This window comes from Heptranchias perlo, chromosome 20 (assembly GCF_035084215.1).
Source record: "Heptranchias perlo isolate sHepPer1 chromosome 20, sHepPer1.hap1, whole genome shotgun sequence".
In the NCBI taxonomy this organism is placed as follows: Eukaryota; Metazoa; Chordata; class Chondrichthyes; order Hexanchiformes; family Hexanchidae; genus Heptranchias; species Heptranchias perlo.
The window spans coordinates 11,897,301-11,925,279 of record NC_090344.1 but is presented as its reverse complement, the minus strand read 5'-3'; the positions used below and the strand labels follow the sequence as shown (position 1 = coordinate 11,925,279).

General features: G+C 44.0%; 4 non-coding genes across 4 annotated transcripts; 1 reads left to right on the top strand and 3 right to left on the bottom strand.

Annotated features, from left to right (window-relative positions):
- Window positions 1-10,672: 10,672 nt before the first annotated feature.
- trnav-cac (transfer RNA valine (anticodon CAC)) lies at window positions 10,673-10,745 on the bottom strand. Its single transcript has one exon. It is a non-coding gene; the product is annotated as a tRNA-Val (tRNA).
- Window positions 10,746-18,674: 7,929 nt separating this feature from the next.
- Window positions 18,675-18,747, bottom strand: trnar-acg (transfer RNA arginine (anticodon ACG)). Its single transcript has one exon. It is a non-coding gene; the product is annotated as a tRNA-Arg (tRNA).
- A 2,630-nt stretch (window positions 18,748-21,377) lies between these two features.
- Window positions 21,378-21,469, top strand: trnar-ucu (transfer RNA arginine (anticodon UCU)). The gene is given in 2 exon segments: window positions 21,378-21,414; window positions 21,434-21,469. It is a non-coding gene; the product is annotated as a tRNA-Arg (tRNA).
- A 1,880-nt stretch (window positions 21,470-23,349) lies between these two features.
- trnav-cac (transfer RNA valine (anticodon CAC)) lies at window positions 23,350-23,422 on the bottom strand. The gene has a single exon. It is a non-coding gene; the product is annotated as a tRNA-Val (tRNA).
- Window positions 23,423-27,979: the final 4,557 nt, after the last annotated feature.

The following is a 27,979-nucleotide window of genomic DNA, read 5'->3' as shown; positions in this document are numbered from 1 at the left end:
TTGATGGAGGTATTCAAAATCATGAAGGATCCAGACAGAGTAGATAGAGAGAAACTGTTCCTATTGTCGGAAAGTTCAAGGACCAGAGAACATCGAGTTAAGGTGTGTTGCAAAAGAACCAAAGGTGGCATGAGGAAAAACTTTTCGACACAGCGAGTGTTTCGGATCTGGAATACACCGCCCTCGGGGGTGATGGAGGCAGATTCAATCATGGTCTTCAATAAGGAACTGGATAAGTATTTGAAACGAAAGAAAATACAGGGCTACAGGGAAAGGGTGGGGGAGTGGGTCTGTCTGGATTGAACTTGCAGAGAGCCGGCACGGACTCGATGTGCCGAATGGCATCTTTTCGTGCTGTGACCTTTCTCTGATTCTATTCTATTTGTGGGAGGCGATGCGAAGCGAACGGAGCGCGACGTAAATCGACCTGCTCATGTACATTCCCTGATAATAAATGCTACTGTGATGCAAATAAGAAATTCATAATTATGGTGCATATCTTTTATATTATACTGACTATAAGAGGTACTCGGTTCACCAGGGCGCCATTGTGCACATTGATTGATACTTCACCGAGATCACACCTTACAATCCCAACACCTCCGTCTAAGAAACAGTTGGGTGGCAATCCAGACTTTGCTGAATTGTGCAAACAGGTGTAAACCAGCAATGCGGAAAAGCACTTCTTATTAAAGAAGGGTTTTTGGTGAGGCGGCCAAAATGAAAAACTCTACAAATTATGGCAGCAGTAAGATTCAAGCTCACATAATTCAGAGATGGAAGCGAGTATCTTAGACAGCGAAGTTACTCACGCACATGGCAAATCCTTCAGTTCTGATGATTCAGGTCATAGAGCTGAAACATTTCCTCTGGTTCTTTCACCACAGGTGCTGCCTGACCTGCTCAGCGTTTTCAGCATTTTCTGTTTTCATTTTTGTGATTTCACAATGGCTGTTTTTCTGAAAACACCCAATTTGACCCAAGAACGCAGCTCGCACTTCACTTTCCTCACGCGCTTTAAAGTCTGCCGTTTCCGAACAAAATCCCCTCCGCGCCGGACATTCAAAGGACCTTTCGCTCATGGTCAATCTCCTGTAATCGATACCTTTTCACCATTGCCGCTCTTTTCATTTCTCCTCATTCCTTTTCAATCGGACATTTCCACAGACCCATTAAGATCAAGCGGAACATTTCCGACCTTCCTGCACCGCCCAGATTGCCAAAAGTGCACCTTTCAGCCGTCATTCGCAGCTGTGGAGCGTCGCCCGTCTCTCCCGCACATCAGCTGCTCGGGGAAAAGCGCCAACGACCATGAAAACAAAACCCAGTTCTTCAGTTAACATCCCCCGTATCACAAGATACCCCATGGAAATTTCACGGAAAAGTATGCGCTGTCCTACCGAATGCCAGCCCTGCTTTCTTTGAGCTTGTCTCTGGAGCAGATGGAAATGTATCGACTGGTTTCAAGGCACAAATGAACATTGATGCGAACGGGGCATGTGCCCCCGAGAAACAGCGGCCGGTGCAGTGCAAACTTAAAGGTGTACGACTGTGAAAGTGAGTGTTAGAATAGGCAAGGCCGCAGAAAAGTGTCAATGAAATAGACCATGATTGTGGAAGGAAAAAAATCTGGAAGAAGCGGCGGGTCTGAATTATGGATCTTTCAGCTGAGAAACATGAGAGAACAAAGACAGGACACAGACAAAGTTGCTGGAGGCAGAAAGAAAAAGAATGAAATAATAGAAATGAAAAGAGAGTGAAAGAAAGGATAGGATATAAGGCGATGAAAGAAAGAAAGAGAGAAAGAAATAAGGGAGCGAGAAAATCAAGCGTGCAATACTCAGCCCGCAAACGGGCGCTGCTCCCAATCGGCTACACTTCGCCCCACTGACCCTCATCCCATTCACACCATCCTACAATACACTGTCAATGCTGTGCAGTGAAACAGAGAATTTAAAGGTATAGAGACACTCACACACCGTCCTACAATACACTGTCAATACCTGTGCAGAGAGACAGGGAGTTTAAAGGTACAGAGACACACACACCATCCTACGATACACTTTAAATACACGTGCAGTGAGACAGCGAGTTTAAAGGTATAGAGACACTCACCTTTTTTTTCAAAAGTAGCACATCCCAGGAAGAAGAGAGAGCGTGGGTCAGTCTCCCTCTCCTGTTGTAGCTGAGGCTTGTCAGCCAACAGTCCCCTCATCCCACTATTGGCTGTGGAGGAAGTACGGTGTAGATTTCATGGGATACCTTCAGCCTGACCGAGGTTGTTCTGACTGGCCAGTAATTACTCGATCTACACCTTTCTCCCTTTTAAACAACGGTACATCTTTAGCAGTCCTCCAATCCTCCGGCATCACACCTGTAACCAGGGAGGATTGGAAAATGATGGTCAGAGCCTCCGCTATTTCCATCCTTGCTTCTATTAACATCCTGGGATATATTTCATCAGGGCCTGGGGATTTAGGTGGAGAGATTTGGGGGCTTTCATTTTCCAGTTTGCAAACGTTTGTACCGCAGGTCAAGATCACAAATCTCGGTCCAAATTAGGACTACTTCCGGGTTTAAACTTCAAATCGTGAATTATCCCCCGACCCCAACGAGACTGGAAAGAAGAACGTGTCCTTAAATGAACATGTTACAGACACATTCTATGAGAGTTCTGTCTGAATAATGAAAGGGCGTTTTTGAGCAGTCATCTTGATATCTGTTTCCGCCTGAAACCTGAACAAGTACAAACACCACAGTGTTATTTTGTCGCTTAATTCCACAAATTAGGTAAAAATAATGCACTATTGGGAGTTGAACCCAGGATCGCCTGTTTACAAGACAGATGCTTTAACTAACTAAGCCACAGCGCCAATTGATTGCAGACTGCCCACACCTCCTCTCACTAACATCTATCAGCGACACGTTATTGTCTGTTCGGGGTTCAGACCGTTTTATTTTGTCCATTTCGCTTGTCCGTTCACCTGTGCATCCCGATACTTCCTGCATGTCTCGCTGTGTTTATCTTTGTGTATCTATCAGTGCGTTGATACACCGATGATTATGTGCGCTTGTGTTTGTTACATTAAATAAATTAGTGGATCAGACAATTCTCTCTCTGACAGTAAAGAACTATTGAGCAGAACTTTATCGCAAAGTATTATTTATTGCGGTGCTGAAACTAAAAACCGGAAGAGGAACAATCAGGGAAAAGGAGAAAAACCTGTGAGGGAAAATGAGGACAACAATCAAGGTTTTTACCAGTACATGAAGAGAAAGCAGGGTGACTAAGAGTAATGTGGGCCCTTTAAAGACAGATGGAGGTGATATTGTAATTGAATATCAGGAAATAGCAGAATTGCTAAATATTTACTTCACAGAAAAGGATGAGGAAAACATACCAGAGACACGAGGACAACTGTAAATAAATCATGGGGATTCAGTGTAAGTAAAATAATGGCAATGGAGAAAATAATTAGATTAAAGATAGACAAATCTCCAGGACCTGATCGTTACCACCCGAGGGGATTAAGAGGAATAGGCGAGGAAATTGTACATGTTTTAGTCATGATCGTTCAAACTCTCTTGATTCAGGAATTGTTCCTTTGATTGAAACATTGTCAATGTCACTCCATTATTTAGGATGGGTAGCAGAGATGAAGTTGGAAATTAAAGACGCATTAGTCTGACGTCTGTTGTGGGGAAGTTACCAGTATCCATTATTAGGGAAAGAATGACTGAGCACTTGGATCAATATGAAGTAATCAGACAGAACGAGATGGATTTGTAAAGGGTAAGTCAAGTCCAACAAAGCTAGTTGAACTTTTTGAAGATATACATAACATGGTAGAGAATGGAGTGTCTATGGCTGTTATTTAATATTGAATTCTAGACGGATTCGATAAGGTACCACAGAAGAGACTGTTAACATAAATGGGAATGCGTAGAATTCAAAACAACCTACTGAAACGGGTAGGGAGTTGGTTGGAAGATGGTAGACAGAGACCCAGTGTATAAATGACGTGGACGACGGAATAGACTGCCGAATACCCACGTTTGTCGCTGACACCAAGTTAGGTGTCACAGTGAGTAGTGTAAATGGAAGCATAAAGTTGTAAAGGGAAATTGAAAGATTAAGTGAGTTGGCAAAATTGAGGCAGATGGAGTAACATAGAATTACAAAGAATGTACATCACGGAAAAAGGCAATTCGGCCAAACTAGATTATGCCGGTGTTTATGCTGCAGACAAGCCTCCGCCAACCCCTCTTCATCGAACCGTATGAACAGACCCTTATATTCTTTTCTCCTCCATTTGTTTTTCTAGCTTCGCCGTAAACGAATCAATGCTATTCACCTAAACTACTCCTTGTGGGAGCGAATTGCACATTCCAACTACTCTCTGGGTGAATGTGTTCCTCTTGAATGCCATATTGAATTAAATAGTGAATACCTGATATTCATGGCCCCAATGATTTGGAGTCCTCACCTCCGCAAGTGCAAACACCTTATCAACGTCCAACCTATCAAACCCTTGCATGATCTCAAAGTCCGATATCAGGTTACCCCCGAGTCTTCTCTTTTCGATACAGAACAGCCCCAGTCTGTTCAAACTTTCAAAATGGGCAAGTGCAAATTAGGACTACTTTCGGGCTTAAACTTCAAATCGTGAATTATACCCCGACCCCAACGAGACGAGAAACAAGAACGTGTCCTTAAATGAACATGTTACAGACACATTCTATGAGAGTTCTGTCTGAATAATGAAAGGGCCTTTTTGAGCAGTCATCTTGATATCTGTTTCCGCCTGAAACCTGAACAAATACAAACACCACAGTGTTATTTTGTCGCTTAATTCCACAAATTCGGTAAAAATAATAAGTTGTATAAAGCACTGCTAGGAGTCGAACAAAGGATCGCCTGTTTATGAGATAGATGTTTTAACTAACTAAGCCACAGCACCAATTAATTCTAGCCCGCCCACACCTCCTCTCACTAACATCTATCAGCGACACGTTACTGTCTGTTCGGGGTTCAGACCGTTTTATTTTGTCCATTTCGCTTGTCCGTTCACCTGTGCATCCCGATACTTCCTGCATTTCTCGCTGTGTTTATCTTTGTGCATCCATCAAGGCGTTGATACACCGATGATTATGTGTGCTTGTGTTTGTGACATTAAATAAATTAGTGGATCAGACAATTCTCTCTCTGACAGGAAAGAACTATTGAGCCGAACTTTATAGCAAAGTATTCTTTATTGCGGTGCTGAAACTAAAAACCGGAAGAGGAACAATCAGGGAAAAGAGAAAAACCTGTGAGGGGAAATGAGGACAACAATCAAGGTTTTTCCCAGTCCTTTAAGAGAAAGAAGGGTGACTAAGAGTAATGTGGGCCCCTTAAAGACAGATGGAGGTGATATTGTAATTGAATATCAGGAAATAGCAGAATTGCAAAATATTTACTTCGCAGAAAAAAATGAAGCGAACATACCAGAGACACGAGGACAACTGTAAATAAATCATGGGGATTCAGTCTCAGTAAAATCATGGCAATGGAGAAAATAATTAGATTAAAGATAGACAAATCTCCAGGACCTATGTAAGGAATCTTACAACACCAGGTTATGGTCCAACAGTTTTATTTGAAAATCACAAGCTTTCGGAGATTATCTCCTTCGTCAGGTGAGTGAGTGAATGAGAGGTTCTCAAGTCGCATATCTTATATTAGGCTGGGAATCAAAGGTGTCGTTGGTGTTCAGACAGGTTAGCCACGGAAAACAGTATGTCCCAGTATACTGAATACACAAGGGTCAAATTACAAAGACAAGGAGAGAAAGAGACCCGAAAGGCAGAGAGAGAGAGAGACAATGTCCAGTTGTATTCAAAACAGATAACTTTTTTTTTCCGCTGGTGGGGTTACGTGCAGCGTGACATGAACCCAAGATCACGGTTGAGGCCGTCCTCGTGGGTGCGGAACTTGGCTATCAATTTCTGCTCGACGATTTTGCGTTGTCGTGTGTCTCGAAGGCCGCCTTGGAGAATGCTTACCCGAAGACCTGATCGTTACCACCCGAGGGGATTAAGAGGAATAGGCGAGGAAATTGTACATGCTTTAGTCATGATCGTTCAAACTCTCTTGATTCAGGAATTGTTCCTTTGATTGAAACATTGTCAATGCCACTCCATTATTTCGGATGGGTAGCAGAGATGAAGTTGGAAATTATAGACCCATTAGTCTGACGTCTGTTGTGGGGATGTTACCAGTATCCGTTATTAGGGAAAGAATGCCTGAGCAATTGGATAAATATGAAGTAATCAGAGAGAACCAGCATGGATTTGTAAAGGGTAAGTTCAGTCCAACAAAGCTAGTTGAACTTTATGAAGATCTATCTAACATGGTAGATAATGGAGTGTCTATGGATGTTATGTAATATTGAATTCTAGAGGGATTCGATAAGGTACCACAGAAGAGACTGTTAACATAAATGGGAGTGCGTAGAATTTAAAACAACCTATTGAAATGGGTCGGGAGTTGGTTCGAAGGTGGGAGACAGAGACCCGGTGTATAAATGGCGTAGACGACGGAATAGACTGCCGTATATCCACGTTTGTCGCTGACACCAAGTTAGGTGTCACAATGAGTAGTGTAAATGGAAGCATAAAGTTGCAAAGGGAAATTGAAAGATTAAATGAGTTGGCAAAATTGTGGCAGATGGAGTTACATCGAATTACAAAGAATGTACATCAAGGAAACAGGCAATTCGGCCAAACTAGATTATGCCGGTGTTTATGCTGCAGACAAGCCTCCGCCAACCCCTCTTCATCTAACCGTATGAGCAAACCCTTATATTCCTTTCTCCTCCATGTGTTTATCTAGCTTCGCCGTCAACGAATCCATGCTATTCGCATAAACTACTCCTTGTGGGAGCGAATTGCACATTCTAACCACTCTCTGGGTGAATGTGTTCCTCTTGAATGCCATATTGAATTAAATAGTGACTACCTGATATTCATGGCCCCAATGATTTGGAGTCCACGCATTCACAAATGCAAACACCTTATCTACGTCTAACCTATCAAACCCTTGCATAATCTTAAAGTCCTATATCAGGTCACCCCGGAGTCTTCTCTTTTCTATACAGAAGAGCCCCAGTCTGTTCAAACTTTCAAAATGGGCAAGTGTGAGCTCATCTACTTTGGACTGAAGTAAGATAGATCAGAGTATTTTCTAAATGGTGAGAAGCGAGGAGCTGTGGAGGAGCAGTGAGATTTAGGGGTCCAAGTACAGAAATCGCTAAAAGCCAGTGGAATGTTAGAAAAATTAATTTAAATGTCTCATGGCATGTTGGCCTTTATTTCAGGGAAACCGGTATTCAAAGGGGGGAAGTATGTTACAGATAGAAATCCCTGCTGAGACACCATTTAAAGTATTGCATTCAGTTCTGGGCACCACCTCTCAGGAATGAAATATTGGCCTTGCAGAGGGTGCAGCCCAGATTCACCAGAATGATACCGGGGCTAAAATGGTTAAATTATGAGGACAGGTTATGCGGAGGTCGGTCCTCATTTTTCTCTTATGGATCCGGCCCCATCCGTTTACTGTGGACGGGAGCGCGTCTGATACTAAGTCAGTCAGAATCGGATGCAAATCACATCAGGGTCACAGCGGGTCTGGGACTGGCGACTGGTTTTACATTGAGTCTTTTTTAAGGGATAGGCTGTACATTGTTTGTATAATAATAATAATAAGTTTGATACAATTAAGGTTTTTTTCGGTTATTTCCCATTTCCACCCTCACCAGTTTTATATAGTAACAGGTAACAATGTTTAAGGGATGTGATGTGCAGTGTTGGTGGAATCAGTGTAATTTAACTTGATACATTGAAGAATCTCTTGTCTATCCCAGGCTCTAACCTTATGTTTAGACCCTCACCTAGTTTAAAATCGGTCACTCACTGATATAAATAAACCAATAACAACCCCGAAACCTCAGCGGGTATATTTGTTCCGATAATTAGTGACGGTCGCAATTTCCATTGAAATTACAATCGGCAAATCCCAGAGGCTGTTTCGGGTTTGACAAACTGTGAAACAGATTGTTTTAAAAGCCGAAAAAAGGGAAAACCTGGTGGTAGATATAAAGTTTTATACATTATCTCTTTCTGTTTCAGATTTACAATTTCTCTTTGTGTGTTGCTGACAGGAACAGCTATAATGGAGCCCAGTGACTGGGTAATGAGCTGCACTGAGACATTGGCCTGTGTTACAGACTGGCTCGTTGGACCTGCTCATTTCGACTCATCTCATTGTCAGCAACGGGAAATTACTGAAATTGAGGCTGGTGAATAACTGCTCGAAATATCAATCCTCTCCACCACTGGGGACTGAATCTTCCGACAAACAGGGATTTTCAATCGTGCAAGTTTCATTCACCTATTCTGCTCTTCGTTTCCCTGATCTGATTGGTGCGCCTTTCCCTTCAATTCAGGACTGACAGGAAAAACTCGATTTTACAGTCGATTTTCGGGTCATGACGTATAGTGATATTTCAAATAATTGAAATCGACCTTTATCAATCCCAATATCGTCACCTACACGTTTGACAAACGCAAAGCGGCTTCAATCACGGTTTTGCTGACACAACTCGTTCAAAGATACTGTCGGTAATTGGTGGGTCTTTCAAGTCATGACACGAACGTAACGGTTCGCACTGCCGTTTTCCCCAAGACACTTCAGATTCATGTGGAATGATTTCGCTTTGGGGGTTAAAACCATTCCCTCTTCACAAATCCGCGTTTGACCCCGTGTCTTTTAATATTTTTGATAAGCGATACCAAATCGGTTTGCCCTGTACTGTACATTACATTTTTAAATATTACAGATAAGCAGAGCACTTGAGCTGTCACAGCTGTGACTTTGACTTTTCTCCCTCTGCTCTTGATCTCCCCGGCAACTGCCACTAACCACAATCTTCTGTCACAATTCTCCATCAGAAAGTTCCGAGCCTCGGTTTTCAAATGAAATAACGCCCATCTCTTCAATCAACCACATCCCAGGGAGAGTTTCCCAGTTTCGTCTCACACTTTCCCCAAATCCTCCTTAAAGTACCATCAAAAATTGTCCCTAAGTTAATAATAATATAATTAAAAGTTCTTATCTTCTGGGGTTTTGTTTCAGATTCCATGGCTTTTAAAGGCCACTGCGGATATTCATCGAAGTGCATCTTGATTGGAGGCTTCTTGGAGAAATCGGAGAAAGATCTCGAAGCTCTTGTAGCGCAAGCGGTCAGCGTGCGGCACTTTTATCAGCTTCAGAAACGCCCAGGTTGTGAGTTTCAGCCTCACCGAGAACAGACGAACATTTTACTCCGAACATTTTGACCGGAGTTCAAGGTACAACTGGTATGTTCCGTCACGCATCTGCTTCTTAGTGTTCCCATGTGGGCACTTGGGTTCCTCTGGCCTACCGTCTTACAACAGTAGGTGCGAGTTTACTTGTTTACAGGGGGAGAGGGGGCGATTAGCGTCAGCTGATATGGCAAAGGGCCCGGTACGAAATCTTTAAATCTGAAGAACCAAACACACAATTCTTCTTTTCGTTCAGCGGATATTCATCGGTTGGAAGTTTCGTGTGGGGAAAATTTGGAAGGGAAATCTGCTGCCTGGTGTCACTGTGTAACGGATGAAATTATTCAGCTTACAGATGTTAATACATGAAAGGTCGAGAGGCCTTTTCCAACTCCCGTGTGGGGCAAGTTTAGCTTTTGAGCCACTGGATAAAGGGTTATTTTAATTGGTGCTAACGAATGAGAAGACATTTGGCACAAACAAGAAGAATTGTAAACTCAAGAGTTCACTGTCCATGTTTCTTACATCATGTTCAACAGAAACAAGGATTCTCCTCAACACGTTACTGAGAATTTTATAAAAGGGATCTTCAACTCAGTTCGACGTTCACGAAGGATAATTCAGAGTCCTACCATAAATTTGTACAATGGATCTTTTTCGTTTATTGAGCCTGGGTAGCTCAGTCGGTAGACTCTGAGATTTCTATAAGCGGCTCGTGATTTGAGTGTGCAGAAATCAAATCCTTGTTCAGGCAATAAACTTTGAAACAGCTGGCAAGTATCTATGTTTGCGGGACAAATGATGCCTGCGATGTGTTGTCAAAGCTTCGGTGGTATATTGTTTCCCAGGGATCGGCAGTATTGCGCTGTCTGAGGCGGTATTTGCGGCCTTCCGCCAGCAACCTGTGATTGGAGGGAGCGGGGCCGGACAGGCGGCCTGAATGTCGTTGCTGTCGTGGTCTCACTCAATCCGGGAGCTGGGGAACATCGAACTTCGAAAAACGGATGTGTTTGTTGCCGCGGTTGCCATGCTGTTTAGAACTATAGTTATGAACCGAGGCAGCTCTTCAGGGTCCTTGAAAAATCTCTCACAAATCAACACAAAACAGTCGCAATGAGTAGCTTTGAGAGGAGATTTCTGCACAGGCAGGGCAGGAAACTGAAGTGAGGGAGAGATATTTTCGGTATCTGTGTAATGTTTGAGTGTGTGCAGAACTGGACAGAGAAAGGAAAATATACCGGTTCTGTATTTTATTCATATTTCACGACAGAGTGAAATCTTGCGTTTTTTCATATTTATTGATTTTTAGTGGATGACGTTTTGAAAATGTTTCCGCCCGGTTTCGAACCGGGGACCTTTCGCGTGTGAGGCGAACGTGATAGCCACTACACTACGGAAACTCTGCTGTGCAAACGGTTATACGAAATGCTCGGAAGATAGTTGCCGTCTTCAAATGTTCTCAGTGCTGGGAGACGGGGCCGGGTCCCATTCAGGGGATTAAGTTTTACAAAATAGTTTGTTGTATTAATTTCGCAAAGCTCATTAAAATCAGTAAAAAGACGAATAGTTGTTCAAATCGCCATTAATCAACCAATAACTTTCTGTTTCAGACTGACGGAAATCCAGCATGTTTTTCATTCATTCATTCACCAGGCTGAATATGGAAAGTTCAGAGGGGAAGTGAAAAAGGAAATGACGGGCAAAGAGAGAGTGTGAGAATAAACTGGCGGCCAACATAAACTGGCATGTAAACATTAAACGGGCAGTAGGAGCCGTACTCTGATAAGGGACCATAAAGGAGAGCTATTCATGGAGGCAGAGAGGATGGCAGAGATATTATATGAATACATTGTATACGTCTTTACCAAGGAAGAAGATGCTGCCAGAGTCTCGGTAAAGGTAAATACAGTTGAGATCCTGAATGGGCTAAACATTGATAAAGAAGAGGTACTCGGAAGGCTAGCTGTACTTAAAGTAGATAAGTCAACCGGTCCGGATGGGATGCATCGTGGGCTGCTGAGGGAAGGAAGGTTGGAAATAGCAGGAGGTACTCACCATAATCTTACAAACATCCACAGATACGGGGGTGGTGCTAGAGGACTGGAGAATTGCAAACGTTACATCCTTGTTCAAAAAAGGTTGTAAGGATAAAGCCAGCATCTATATGCCAGTCAGTTTAACCTCAATGGTGGGGGAACTTTTAGAAACGATAATCCGGGACAGAATTAACAGACACTTGGACGACTGTGGATTGATTAGGGAAAGCCGGCATGGGTTTGTTGAAGGCAAATCGTGTTTAACTAACATGATAGAGTTTTTTGTTGAGTTAACAGAGAGGGTAGATGAAGGCAACGCAGTTGATGTGGTGCATATGGACTTTCAAAAGGTGTTTGATAAAGTGCCGCACGGTAGGCTTATCAGTAAGATTGAGGTCCATGGGTCAAAGGGGGCAGTAGAAACATGGATGCAGAATTGGCTAAGGGACAGGAAGCAGAGAGTAGTGGTGATTGGTTGTTTTTTGGACTGGAGGGAGGTGTACAATGGTGTTCCCCAGGTGTCAATGCTGGGACCACTGCTTTTCTTGATTTATATTAATGACTTGGACTTGCTTGTAAAGGGCACAATTTCAAAATTTGCAGATGACACAAAACTTGGAAGGGTAGTGAACAGTGTGAAGGATGGTGACAGACTTCAAGAGGTTATATATTGGCCTGTGTCATGGGCGGACAAGTGGCAGATGAAATTTAACACAAAAAATGCGACATTTCGGTCGGAAGAACCAGGAGAGGCAATATAAACTAAAGGGCGCAACTCCAAAATGGGTACAGGCCCAGAGAGATCTGGTGGTTTATGTGCACAAATCGTTGAAGGCTTCAGAGCAGGTTGAGAATGCGGTTGAAAAGGTATACGGGATCCTGGACTTCATAAATAGAGGCATCGAGTAAAAAAGTATGGAAGTCATGACGAACCTTTATAAAACACTGTTTGGGCCACAACTACGGTATTGTGTCCGGTTCTGTGCACCGCAGTTCAGGAAAGATGTGAAGGCCTTACAGAGGGTGCAGGAGAGATTTACTAGAATGATTGCAGGGATGAGGGAATTTAGTTACTTGGACAGACTGGAGAAGCTGGGGTTGTTCTTGTTGGAACAGAGAAGGTTGCGGGGAGATTTGATAGAGGAATTCAAAATCATGATGGGTCTAGACAGAATAGATAGAGAGAAACTGTTCCCAATGGTAGAAGGGTCGAGAACCAGAGGACATGGATTTCAGGTGATTGGCAAAAGAACCAAAGGTGACATGAGGAAAAACGTTTTTAAATAGCGAATGGTTAGGATCTGGAATGCACTGCCCGAGGGGGTGGTGAAGGCAGATTCAAAGGCAACTGGATAAGTGCTTGAAAGGAAAAAAAATGCAGGGCTACAGGGAAAGGGCGGGAGAGTGAGACTAGCTGGATTACGATTGCGTGGAGCCGAATGGCCTCCTTCCGTGCTGTAAACATTCTACGATTCTATGAGATTTGAGCGTCGCTGGCAAGGCCAGCATTTATTGGCCATCCCTAATTGTGCTTGAGAAGGTGGTGGTGATCCAGCTCCTTGAACCGCTAAAGTCCGTGCGGTGAAGGTTCCCCCACAGTGCTGTTAGGAAGGGAGTTCCAGGATTTTGACCCAGCGACAATGAAGGTACGGCGATATATTTCCTAGGCAGGATGGTGTGTGACTTGGAGGGGAACATGCAGGTGGTGTTGTTCCTATCTGCCATATGCCCTTGACTTTCTAGGTGATAGAGGTCGCGGATTTGGGTGGTGCTGTCGATGAAGCCTTGGCGAATTGCTGCAGTGCATCCTGTAGATGGTACACACTGCAGCACGGTGCGCTGGTGGTGAAGGGGGTGAATGTTTAGGGTGGTGGATGGGGTGCCAATCAAGCGGGCTGCTTTGTCCTGGATGATGTCGAGCTTCTTGATTTAAGCTGAAGCTGCACACATCCAGGCAAGTGAAGGGTATTCCGTCACACTCCTGACTTGTACATTGTAGATAGTAGAAAGACTTTGGGGAGTCAGGAGATGAGTCACTCGCCGCACAATACCGATCCTCTGACCTGCTCTTGTCGCCACAGTATTTATGTAGCTGGTCCAGTTAAGTTTCTGGTCAATGGTGACCCCCAGGCTGTTGATGGCGGGGAATTCGGCGATGGTAATGCCGTTGAATGTCAAAGGGAGTTGGTTAGGTTTTCTCTTGTTAGATTTGGTCATTGCCTGGCACTTGAATGTTACTTGTCACTCATCAGCCCAAGGCTGAATGTTGTCCAGGTTTTGCTGCACACGGGCACGGACTGCTTCATTATTTGAGGGATTGCGAATGGAAATGTACACTGTGCAATCATCAGCGAACATCCCCATTTCTGACCTTATGATGGAGGAAAGGCTATTGATAAAGCAGCTGACGATGGTTGGGCGTCGGACACCGCCCTGAGGAACTCCTGCAGTGATGTCCTGGGGCGGAGACGATTTGCCTCCAACAACGACTGCATTCTTCCTTGGTGCCAGGTAAGATTCCAGCCACTGGAGAGTTTTCCCCCTGATTCCCGTTGACTTCAAATTTCCTAGGGCTCCTTGAAGACACATCGGTCAAAGGCTGCCTTGATGTCAAGGGCAGTTGCTCTCACCTCACCTCCGGAATTTAGCTCTTTTGTCCAGGTTTGGACCCAGGCTGTTATGATGTCTGGAGCCGAGTGGTCCTGGCGAAACCCAAACGGAGCATCGATGAGCAGGTTATTGGTGAGTGAGTGCCGCTTGATAGCACTGTCGACGAAAACTTCCATCACTTTGCTGATGATAGAGTGTAGACTGGTAGGGTGGTAATTTGCCGGATTGGCTTTGTCCAGCCTTTTGTGAGCAGGACATCCCTGCACAATGTTCCACTTTGTTGGCTTTCCACCTTGGTTACCAAGTGACAGTCTAAACTTAAATGAGTTTGCTGTGTTTTCCCTGTGTTGAATTGTCACCCGTTCTCATTTTACAGACGGAATTTTAGGACTTGGTTAAAAATGTTCCGTGCTTGTGATGCAAGTTATCTGGTGCAGCCTTTGTTAAATTCCCCGCCTCAGTAAGACAGAAGGGCAACGTCTGCTCCACTCTATCATACAACCCCAACTAGTGCCGCCTCAGTTAAAGTACATTAACTAGTGCCCCCCACTCTTGTACAACCTCAAGTGAGTATATACAAAGGGTGTGCGTTTGTTTGACTGTGATGTTTATGCAGCGGCCGCCGCCAATCTTTCCGTTGCTATGGAAAGTTTGTTAGAGACGAAAATCGAATCCCACCCTGACAGTCCTGAAGAATCAATGTCCGGACTCAGTGCACTCGGCCATCCTCTATGTCAGTGTTGTCCAAGAGAAATTGCTGACTAGCCGCAGGTGTGGCCATGGTGGCATTGTTTAAGTCACATGAACGAAAACATCTTGCACACACACAATATACAGTGAGGTGTACTTCACATGTGTATATTTCCTTACAAACATCTCCCACCATTCAGTAACCTAGGAAGTAAAGCACTCACAACGATCAAAAACATTCGCACACTCTGCTTTTCACCATTTTATCAACAACTCACAAAAAGTTTGAAGTCCACATGCGAATATGAGTATTGAGATCACAGGTCTAAAGACTGTGTCCATGACTCATTTTGATTTAATAATCGCAATTGCAATTAGCCATATCTGGATTCCCATTTAGCCAGATGAGGCTCGTGGCAAAGATATTGGAACAACTGGTCAAAGACACAATGGATTGATTCCACGGGCCGTGTTCTGCTGACCCCAAGCACGACACATTCTCAGAACAAATAAAAACAAACCTGCCGTGGACGGATGTCGGGTTTGTTTTCTGGAAGCAGCAAATCAACTGGGCAGAAAAATCACCTCCATCCTCAGGCACAAGAAAAAAAATCGTACAAGCAAAGGACTGAATGTGAAGATTGAGGATTCAAAACCACACCACCAGGCGAAACTGCGATCTGAATACAGCGCCCTCAACCGCTGGCTCATCCTGACTCCAGAATCTCGAGTTCACTGACCCCGATTTTCTCAGTGAGGCAGTTTCACTCTCTCTGGTTCTCGCTTAATCCTGCTGGAAGGCCAATTTCAATGGGTTGAGAACGCATCTGGCCAGGGTAAATTAGAATCAAAGATTGACATGGAAAACTGTAACTGAACAATGGGCGGCCTTTAAAGAAGTGATGGTTCAGGTACAGTCGAGGTACATTCCCACCAGGGGGAAAAGTAGGGCAAATAAAGCCAGAGCTCCCTGGATGACGAAAGAGACAGAGATTAAGGTGAAACAGAAAAAAGAGGCGTAGGACAGATGTCAGGTTGATAATACAAGTGAGAACCGGGCTGAATATAGAGAGTTCAGAGGGGAAGTGAAAATGGAAAAAAAGGGGCATGGAGAGAGTATGAGTATGGACTGGTGGTTAACATAAAAGGGAATCCAAAAGTCTTCTTTTGGCACATGAACAGTAAACGGGTAGGAAGAGGAGGGGTGGGACCGATTAGGGACCAAAAAGGAGAGCTACACATGGAGGCAAAGGGCATGGCTGTGGTAATAAATGAGTACGTTGCATTTGTCTTTACCAAGGAAGAATATGCTGCAAAGTTACAGTAAAAGAAGTAGTTGAAATACGAGATGGGATATACATTAATAAAGAGGAGCTATTAGGAATTCCAGCTGTGTTTAAAGTAGATCAGTCACCTGGTCCGGATGGTATGAATCCTAGTTTTCTGAGGGAATTAGGGGTGAAAATTGTGGAGGTCCTGGCCATAATCTTCCAATCATCCTTAGATACGGGGGTGGTGCCAGAGGACTGGAGAATTGCAAATATTATACCCTTGTTCAAAAAGGCGTGTATGGATCATCCCAGGAACTATAGTCCAGTCAGTTTAACCTCGGTGAAGGGGGAACTTTTAGAAACGATAATCCGAGACAAAGTTAATCGTCACTTGGACAAGTGTGGATTAATTAAGGAAAGCAGCACGGATTTGTTGAAGGCAAATCGTTTTTAACTAACTTGATTGAGTTTTTTGTTGAGGTAAGAGAGATTCGATGAGAGCAATGTGGTTGACATGGTATATCTGGACTACCAAAAGGCGTTTGATAAAGTGTTGCATAATAGGCTTGTCATCAAAGTTGAAGCCCAAGGAATAAAAGAGGCAGTGGCAGTACGAAATTGGCTAAGTGACAGGAAACAGAGAGCAGTGGTGAACGGTTGTTTATCAGACTGGAGGGAGGTGTACAGTCGTGTTCCCCACGGGTCGGTACTAGGACCACTGCTTTTCTAGATATATATTAATGAATTGGACTTTGGTGTACAGGGCACAATTTCAAAATTTGCAGATGACACAAAGCTTGGAAGTGTAATGAACAGTGAAGAGGATAGTGATAGTACAAAGACAGGCTGGTGGAATGGGCGAACATATGGCACATCAAATCTAACGCGGAGAAAAGCGAAGCGATATATTTTAGTTGGAAAAACGAGGAGAGGCGAATTAAACTAAAGCGTTTAATTCTAAAGGAGCTGCAGGAACCGAGAAATCTGGGGGTTTGTGTGAACAAATCTTTAAAGGTGGCAGGGCAGATAGAGAAAACGGTTTTAAAAAGCATATGGGATCCTGTGCTTTACAAATTGAGGCAAAGAGAACAAAAACAAGGAAGTTACGATGAGCTTTTGTAAAACACTGGTTCGGCCACAACTGCAGTATTGTGTCCAGTTCTGGGCACCGCACTTTGCGACGGGTGTGAAGGCCTTAGAGAGGCTGCAGAAAAGATTTATTAGAATTGTTCCAGGGATGAAGGACTTCAGTAACGTGGATAGACTGGAGAAGCTGGGGTTGTTGTCCATGGAGCAGAGAATGTTGAGAGGAGATTTCATCGATGTATTTAAAATCATGAAGGGTCCAGACAGAGTAGAGAGAGAGAAACTGCTCCCATAGGCGGAAGGGTCAAGAACCAGAGGACAAAGATTTATGGTGATCGCAAAAGAATGAAAGTCGACATGAGGAAAAACGCTTTTACACAGCGAGTGGTTAAGATCTGGAATTCACTGCCTGAGTGAGTGCTGGAGGCAGATTCAATTGTGGCTTTCAAAAGAGAATTGGATAAGTACTTGAAGGGAAAAAATGCAGGGCTACGGGTAAACTGCGGGGGAGTGTGACGAGCTGGATTGCTCTAGCAAAGTTCCGGCATGAACTCGATTGGCCGAATGGCCTCCTTCCGTGCTGTAACCATTCTAGGATTCAAAGAAGCAGAAACTAAATAACTCAAACTGCCGAAACCCGAGATCTTTAGTCAAACGCCCTCCCAACTGAGCTATTTCCACCCCACTGTTAATTGATCTTTGTGTCCTTATGTTGGAAGAACATATAAACCCAGGGGGAATTGCCCCTCCCGGTCATTCCGAACTTCATATATAAACATCGCACTCATAAAAACACACCCATAGTTCATACATAAACATCGCACTCATATATACAAACTCATAGTTCATCTATACACATCGCACTCATATATACACACCCACAGTTCATACATAAACATCGCACTCATTTATACACACTCATAGTTCATTTATAAACATCGCACTCATATATACACACTCATAATTCATATATACACATCGCACTAATATATACACACCCACAGTTCATATATAAACATCGCACTCATATATACACACTCATAGTTCATTTATAAACATCGCACTCATATATACTCACCCACAGTTCATATATAAACATCACACTCATATCTACACTCCCACAGTTTATAAAAAAACAGCGTACTCCTCCTCCACACCCAATTTAAATGTATCCAAAGTCCTGTTTATGGTTCTCACCAATGTCTGAACACTGAAAGTTTAACTGTTTTCCAGATACTGTCCGTCCTACTTTGTATTTTCAGCATCGGATTTCCTGCAGACCGGCAAAGGGAGCGGAATAGCGGTCCTGTCGGTGAATGCTGCTTTCAACGAACGTCTCGGCGTCCAGGAGCTGGCGGGGATTGGAAAGCTCTTGTGTCACACGAAGTGTCTGAACGGCCCGGATACACCTGAAGGTCATCAGCGCGGTGCCTCCACGTCGTGCTGCAATGTTCGTGTGTCTGACATCAAACTAAAAGGCGGCTTGTTGGTAAACGTTGTGGTCACAGTTTCTTTTTGTAATTGAACCTAAATCTTTCAAGATGGAATGTTTTCTTTCCTGCTTCACCATGAACAATATCTTATTACGAAATTTGATTCTTCGTTCCCCAGTGTCAGAGATAAAATTGCATGAACCCGAGCCAGGTAGGAGTCGAACCTACAATCTTCTGATCCGTAGTCAGACGCGTTATCCATTGCGCCACTGGCCCAAGTCATGGGAATTGATGTATTTTATTTCACTTTTCATTCAGAATCAACCGACAGGTTGACAGATAAAAACAGCGAAATGTGCAAGCGCAATCGAAATGAACCAAACGGCCTCAAAATCCAACACACAGTGGCGAGTATCTGACAGGTGTCAGTGAGAGGAGATGGTGAATTTGCAGCTTGATTTGGCTCCGTGGCTTCGCTGCTCAAAGTGCGTGTTTCGTCGGGTCCTTTATTGTCTTAAGCCTCCGATGTGATATTTACCCAATTTGTGAGTTCAACAACAAAATGATCTTTAACAAAATAATATTTGTATTAGTTTCGGAGTCAACAAGGAAAGGATTCCAGAACTGCAGTGCGGAAGTGCTCCTTCATTGAACAGATGGAGCTCTCATACAATGTGTCCTAAACACGTTTCGAGGATACTGTTCCAGAGGGCTGATTTTACAAACTACTTTAGTTACAACCAGCAACCCATCTCCATTAAATTTGCGAAGCGAAACTCGTTTCAGAGCAGTTTCGCTGTTCAGCTTTTGTAAAATTAGCAGAAACTCATTTTGAACACATCATAGTATTAATGAGAATATCAGGCACATGACAATTGGGATGGAACCGTCTCTTACAATAAGTACAAAGTATAATCGATTACAAAGTGAAAAAGCCAATCCAGTCTCTCAGTCTCTCTGTCACTTTCTCGGTGAGTGAACGTAAACCAACAGAAGAAGCTAAAACAAAGAACTGAGCAGTTTTGTTTGTTTCCTTTTCCTTCGGGCGAGTACAGTTGAAGAGAATGATTTCTGTTTCCTGCTGGACAAATAACTGGAAAGAGCAGTGTATCAGGTTCCCATGGTACCCAGTGAAATATCCACGTTTATATATCACATTTTCACTGATACCGTCCTTCCTCACTAATTATAGGAAACTTTTGGGAAGGTTCAATCACACTTCAGAAGTCCAGAAGCGCAAAGAAAGCTGGACATCTCATAGTGACGTCACCTACAGGCGAGGGAGGTTTGCAGGTTTTGCCTGGAGCTGTTAATGTATAAACTCCTTCCAATGTACAAACTCCCCTCACCAACATCAATTCAATTCTAACTGATCTGAGACTTTGGTCATTTATGGTGATTAAAGTTTGTGGAGTTAAAGCAGCAGTAAAATCCGTTCTGCGTTATGTACATAGCCGTTCAGTCAATATAAAACATTGTCATCCGACCCACCATGAGCAATGCCACACGGGATATGTTAGGTTACGGACAGTTCTGCCTCCTGCAGTTGTTCTCTCGGTCACACATCCGGCATCACCTCTCGGTCTCACACTTCAGAGTCACTCCTGAATATAAACACATTTCTGTTTCAGATTTTTACCTGAAGGTCGACAAATCACAAGTCAAGAGGTAGGGAACAAACAAATCAAATATTTAAGAACGTTAACGGATAGAAAATTCACCATAAATGACTGAAAAAAATGAAGCAAACGGATCAAGATCAACAATTATCAAAAGGTAACAATTAAAGAAAGGAGAAGGGGAACCGATCAAATCGCTCCAAATAGTTTTTGAAAAATCCTTTTGGTTTTCATCTTAGTTTCTCTGTTATGTTGGGGACGGACATCTAGAAATATTTTTCGCACCATCATAAAGACAATTAGAATACAAGTTTCACAAAGTCAGCCTTAATCTTACTTATACGATCGCATGTTTTGTGTTTGTAAAACCTGCAATTGTTTTACCATTCTTTAAGTTTAGAGAGATGCTCTGAATATATGTTTTACATTGAAACGTAAGTGGATTAATAAAATAATTTGAGGAAATTTGTTTAAGAACATGAAGAGCTGCTTTTCCATGTTGGATATCGCGGTATATTTATTTACACAACTGTCATTTGTGAAATGATGGAATGTATTTATTTCTATATCTGTACGGGTAAGCAAATCCCCACTGGATCATTTCCAGGAACCAGGCAAGTAAAAAAGTTAGTTTGTCAAACCCAAAACACCCGTTGGGATTTGCTGATTGAAAATTTCAATGGAAATCGAGATCATCATAAAGCATTGGAACAAATATACCCGCTGAGGTTTCGGGGTTGTAACTGATTGATTTTTTTCACTGAGTAACCTATTTTAAACAGGGTGAATCTACAAATCTAGCAAAGTCTGGGTTAGAGAAGGAACTGATGAAAGTATCCAATTTAATTACACTGATTCCACAAACACTGCACACCACATCCCTTAAACATTGTTAACTCTTTCTACATAAAACTGGAGAGGGTGTAAATAGAAAGTAACAGAAAAAAAGCTCATTAATGTATCAAACTTAATTTTGATATTGTTGCACAAACACTGAACATCCCATCCCTGAAACACGGTCCCGATCTAAAATCAGTCGGCAGGACCCTGAGCCACAGTGAAAATGCTGTGATTTCAACCTGGTTCAAAACACGCAGCCTTCTGATTTGGAGTCAGACGCGACTGTTCTTGCACCAGGCCCACAACAAGCGGCTGGAGCCGGATCCATTGGAGGGTGATCCGTGCAGACTGCCGCTGCGCTCTGGGAATGTGAGAAGCGGAAGCAGGAGCAGCCTGACCGCCTCAACCACAGCACAACACCCCCGCTCTCCGGCATGTTACATAACTGACTCTGTGGCGCAATGGATAGCGTGTTGGACTTCTACTGAATGATTGGAGGAGGTATTCAAAGGTTGTGGGTTCGAATCCTACCAGAGTTGGGTTTTAGTTTCGGGAGCTGGGAAGTGATATTTTGCAGCAAAACCGCAACAGGATCATTGATGTCCGTCAAGGACGGGAAACTGCTCCCTGCACTTCACCTGACACAAGTGTCTCCAGTCAAACCAGAATTTATGATTCTAAATCCACTCTGAGCTGGATTGGCGAAACACTCTCAAGATGGAGACTCAACATCATCTCAGACCGAAAGTCAATCTGCTGGACTTCCGGCTCTGTCAGACTGCATGTTCCTTCAGACAGGTTTCCAACTGGACACATGCATCCTGCTGCCGTGCGAGCATTGGTGCTTGAGGGGTAGAATTCTTGCTTGTAGTAATTCTATTCCTGTAAAACTAGCTCCAGAAGTGTCGGATGGAAAGTATCCTGGCTGAGCGGTCTAAGGCGCTGATTTAAAGCTCTAGTTGAATCGCACGATTTGTCGATGGATCAAAATCATAGTTTGTGTCTCCAAAACCGCAGCCTCCCTCCTGTAAACAAGTAATACTGAACATCTCATCTGCTATTGCAACAGCGTAGTCCGGAGGAACCACGTGGCAATACAAATGAATGGATGCATTTTGGAACACACCAATTGTACCTTTAACTCCGGTCGAAATGTTCACTACTTCTTAGTGTTCCCATGTGGGCCCTTGGGTTCCTCTGGCCTACCATCTTGCAATAGCAGGTGCCAGTTTGCTTGTTTATAGTGGGAGAGGGGGGCTATAAGCGGCAGTTGATGTGCCAAAGGGCCCGGTCCGAGATCTTGAAATCTATAGAACCAAACACACAATTCTTTTTTTCGTTTAGCAGATATTCATCGGGTGGAAGTTTAGTGTGGGGAAAATTTGGAAGGGAAATCTGCTGCCTGGTGTCACTGTGTAACGGGTGAAATTATTCAGCTTACAGATGTCGAGAGGCCGTTTCCAGCTCCCGTGTGGGACAAGTTTAGCTTTTGAGCCACTGGGTAAAGTGTTATTTTAATTGGTGCTAACGAATGACAAGACATTTGGCAAAAACAAGAAGAATTGTAAACTCACGAGTTCACTGCCCATGTTTCTTGCATCATGTTCAACAGGAACAAGGATACTCCTCAACACGTTACTGAGAATTTTATAAAAGGGATCTTCACCTCACTTCGACGTCTACGAAGGATAATTCAGAGTCCTACCATAAATCTGTATAATGGATCGCTTTTTAATGATGAGCCTGGGTAGCTCAGTCGGTAGACTACTGGACTTCGTTAAAGTGGCCAGTGAGTTGAGTGTGCAGAATTCAAATCCTTGTTCAGACAATGAACGTTGAAACAGCTGGCGAGTTCTGTGTTTGCAGCGAAGTAAGAACACTGTGGGACAGATGATGCCTGCGATGTGTTGTCAAAGCTTCGGTGGGAAATTGTTTCCCAGGGATGGGCAGTATTGCGCTGTCTGAGGCGGCATTTGCGGCCTTCCGCCAGCAACCTGTGATTGGAGGGAGCGGGGCCGGACAGGCGGCCTGAATGTCGTTGCTGTCGTGGCCGCACTCAATCCGGGAACTGGGGAACATCGAACATCGAAAAACGGATGTTTTTGTTGCCGCGGCTGCAACGCTGTTTCGAACTGTCGTTATTAACCGAGGCAGCTCTTCAGGGTCCTTCAATGATCTCTCACAAATCAACTAAAACCAGTTGCAAAGAGTCGCTTTGAGAGGGGATTTCTGCACAGTCAGGGCAGGAAACTGGAGTGAGGGAGAGACATTTTCGGTATCCGTGTAATGTTTGAGTGTGTGTAGAACTGGACAGAGAAAGGAAAATATACCGGATCTGTATTTTATTCATATTTCACCACAGAGTGAATTCTTGTGTTTTTTCATATTTATTGATTTTTCGTGGATTCCGTTTTGAAAATGTTTCCGCCCGGTTTCGAACCGGGGACCTTTCGCGTGTGAGGCGAACGTGATAACCACTACACTACGGAAACTCTGCTGTTCAAATGCTTGTAGGAAATGCTCGGAAGATAGTTGCCGTCTTCAAATGTTCTCAGTGCTGGGAGACGGGGCCGGTTCCCCTTCAGGGGATTAAATTTTACAAAATAGTTTGTTGTATCAATTTTGCAAAACTCATCAAACTCAATAAAAAGACGAATAGTTGTTCAAATCGCCATTATATCAACCAATAACTTTCTGTTTCAGACTGACGGAAACCCAACATGTTTTTCATTCATTCATTCACCAGGCTGAATATAGAAAGTTCAGAAGGGAAGTGAAAAAGGAAATGAGGGGCAAAGAGAGAGTGTGAGAATAAACTGGCGTCCAACATAAACTGGCATGTAAACATTAAACGGGCAGTAGGAGCCGTACTCTGAAAAAGGACCATAAAGGAGAGCTATTCATGGAGGCAGAGGAGATGGCCGAGATCCGATATAAATACTTTGTATACGTCTTCACCAAGGAAGAAGATGCTGCCAGAGTTTCAGTAAAGTTAAATACAGTTGAGATACTGAATGGGCTAAACATTGATAAAGAAGAGGTACTCGGAAGGCTAGCTGTACTTAAAGTGGATAAGTCACCCGGTCCGGATGGGATGCATCGTAGGCTGCTGAGGGAAGTAAGGGTGGAAATAGCAGGAGGTACTGACCATAATCTTACAAACATCCACAGATAAGGGGGTGGTGCTAGAGGACTGGAGAATTGCAAACGTTACATTCTTGTTCAAAACAGGTTGTAAGGATAAAGCCAGCATCTATATGCCAGTCAGTTTAACCTCAATGGTGGGGGAACTTTTAGAAACGATAATCCGGGACAGAATTAACAGACACTTGGACGACTGTGGATTGATTCGGGAAAGCCGGCATGGGTTTGTTAAAGGCAAATAGTGTTTAACTAACATGATAGATTTTTTTGTTGAGTTAACAGAGAGGGTAGATGAAGGCAACGCAGTTGATGTGGTGCATATGGACTTTCAAAAGGTGTTTGATAAAGTGCCGCACGGTAGGCTTATCAGTAAGATTGAGGTCCATGGATTAAAGGGGGCAGTAGAAACATGGATGCAGAATTAGCTAAGGGACAGGAAGCAGAGAGTAGTGGTGATTGGTTGTTTTTTGGACTGGAGGGAGGTGTACAATGGTGTTCCCCAGGGGTCAACGCTGGGACCACTGCTTTTCTTGATTTATATTAATGACTTGGACTTGGGTGTACAGGGCACAATTTCAAAATTTGCAGATGACACAAAACTTGGATCGGTAGTAAACAGTGTGAAGGATGGTGACAGACTTCAAGAAGTTATAGATTGGCCGGTGGCATGGGCGGACACGTGGCAGATGAAATATAACGCAAAAAAAAAGCGAAATGATACATTTCGGTAGGAAGAACCAGGAGAGGCAATATAAACTAGAGGGAACAACTCCAAAATGGTACAGGCCCAGAGAAATCTGGTGGTTTATGTGCACAAATCGGTGAAGGCTTCAGAGCAGGTTGCGAAAGCGGTTGAAAAGGTATACGGGATCCTGGACTTCATAAATAGAGGCATCGAGTAAAAAAGTATGGAAGTCATGATGAACCTTTATGAATCACTGTTTCGGCCACAACTGGACTATTGTGTCCGGTTCTGTGCACCGCAGTTCAGGAAAGATGTGAAGGCCTTACAGAGGGTGCAGGAGAGATTTACTGGAATGATTGCAGGGATGAGGGATTTTAGTTACTTAGACAGTCTGGAGAAGCTGGGTTTGGTTGTCGTTGGAACAGAGATGGTTGCGGGGAGATTTGAGAGAGGTATTCAAAATCATGATGGGTCTAGACAGAATAGATAGAGAGAAACTGTTCCCAATGGTAGAAGGGTCGAGAACCAGAGGACATAGATTTCAGGTGATTGGCAAAAGAACCAAAGGAGACATAAGGAAAAACTTTTTTAAACAGCGAATGGTTGGGATCTGGAATGCACTGCCCGAGGGGGTGGTGAAGGCAGATTCAAAGGCAACTGTATAAGTGCTTGAAAGGAAAAAAAATGCAGGGCTACAGGGAAAGGGCGGGAGAGTGGGACTAGCTGGATTACGATTGCGTGGAGCCGAATGGCCTCCTTCCGTGCTGTAAACTTTCTACGATTTCTATGATATGTGAGTGTCGCTGGCAAGGCCAGCATTTATTGGCCATCCCTAATTGTACTTGAGAAGGTGGTGGTGAGCCACCTCCTTGAACCGCTGACGTCCGTGTGGTGAAGGTTCTCCCACAGTGCTGTTAGGTCGGGAGTTCCAGGATTTTGACCCAGCGATGATGAAGGTACGGCGATATATTTCCAAGACAGGATGGTGTGTGACTTGGAGGGGAACATTCAGGTGGTGTTTTTCCTATGTGCCATATGCCCTTGACTTTCTAGGTGATAGAGGTCGCGGGTTTGGGTGGTGCTGTCGATGAAGCCTCGGCGAATTGCTGCAGTGCATCCTGTAGATGGTACACACTGCAGCCACGGTGCGCTGGTTGTGGAGGGGGTGAATGTTTAGGGTGGTGGATGGGGTGCCAATCAAGCAGGCTGCTTTGTTCTGGATGGTGTCGAGCTTCTTGATTGAAGCTGGAGATGCACTCATCCAGGCAAGTGAAGGGTATTCCGTCACACTCCTGACTTGTACATTGTCGATAGTAGAATGACTTTGGGGAGTCAGGAGATGAGTCACTCGCCGCACAATACCCAGCTTCTGACCTCCTCTTGTAGCCTCCGTATTTATGCAGCTGGTCCAGTTCGTTTCTGGTCAATGGTGGCCTCTCCCAGGCTGTTGATGGTGGGGAATTAGGCAATGGTAATGCCGTTGAATGTCAAGGGGAGTTGTTAGACTCTCTCTTGTTAGAGTTGGTCATTGCCTGGCACTTGAATGTTACTTGTCACTCATCAGCCCAAGGCTGAATGTTGTCCAGGTTTTGCTGCACACGGGCACGGACTGCTTCATTATTTGAGGGATTGCGAATGGAAATGTACACTGTGCAATCATCAGCGAACATCCCCATTTCTGACCTTATGATGGAGGGAAGGCTATTTATAAAGCAGCTGAAGATGGTTGGGCGTCGGACACTGCCTCGAGGAACTCCTGCAGTGATGTCCTGGGGCGGAGACGATTTGCCTCCAACAACGACTACATTCTTCCTTGGTGCCAGGTACGATTACAGCCACTGGAGAGTTTTCCCCCTGATTCCCGTTGACTTCAAATTTCCTAGGGCTCCTTGAAGACACATCGGTCAAAGGGTGCCTTGATGTCAAGGGCAGTAACCCTCACCTCACCTCCGGAATTTAGCTCTTTGTCCAGGTTTGGACCCAGGCTGTTATGATGTCTGGAGCCGAGTCGTCCTGGCGAAACCCAAACGGAGCATCGATGAGCAGGTTATTGGTGAGTAAGTGCCGTTTGATAGCACTGTCGACGAAAACTTCCATCACTTTGCTGATGATAGAGTGTAGACTGATAGGGTGGTAATTTGCCGGATTGGCTTTGTCCAGCCTTTTGTGAGCAGGACATCCCTGCACAATGTTACACTTTGTTGGCTTTCCACCTTGGTTACCAAGTGACAGTATAAACTTTAATGAGTTTGTTGTGTTTTCCCTGTGTTGAATTGTCACCCGTTCTCATTTTACAGACGGAATTTTAGGACTTGGTTAAAAATGTTCCGTGCGTGTGATGCAAGGTATCTGGTGCAGCCTTTGTTAAATTCCCCGCCTCAGTAAGACAGAAGGGCAACGTCTGCTCCACTCTATCATACAACCCCAACTGGTGCCGCCTCAGTTAAAGTACATTAACTAGTGCCCCCCACTCTTGTACAACCTCAAGTGAGTATATACAAAGAGTGTGCGTTTGTTTGACTGTGATGTTTATGCAGCGGCCGCCGCCAATCTTTCCGTTGCTATGGAAAGTTTGTTAGAGACGAAAATCGAATCCCACCCTGACAGTCCTGAAGAATCAATGTCCATGCTCAGTGCACTCGGCCATCCTCTATGTCAGTGTTGTCCAAGAGAAATTGCTGACTAGCCGCAGGTGTGGCCATGGTGGCATTGTTTAAGTCACATGAACGAAAACATCTTGCACACACACAATATACAGTGAGGTGTACTTCACATGTGTATATTTCCTTACAAACATCTCCCACCATTCAGTAACCTAGGAAGTAAAGCACTCACAACGATCAAAAACATTCGCACACTCTGCTTTTCACCATTTTATCAACAACTCACAAAAAGTTTGAAGTCCACATGCGAATATGAGTATTGAGATCACAGGTCTAAAGACTGTGTCCATGACTCATTTTGATTTAATAATCGCAATTGCAATTAGCCATATCTGGATTCCCATTTAGCCAGATGAGGCTCGTGGCAAAGATATTGGAACAACTGGTCAAAGACACAATGGATTGATTCCACGGGCCGTGTTCTGCTGACCCCAAGCACGACACATTCTCAGAACAAATATAAACAAACCTGCCGTGGACGGATGTCGGGTTTGTTTTCTGGAAGCAGCAAATCAACTGGGCAGAAAAATCACCTCCATCCTCAGGCACAAGAAAAA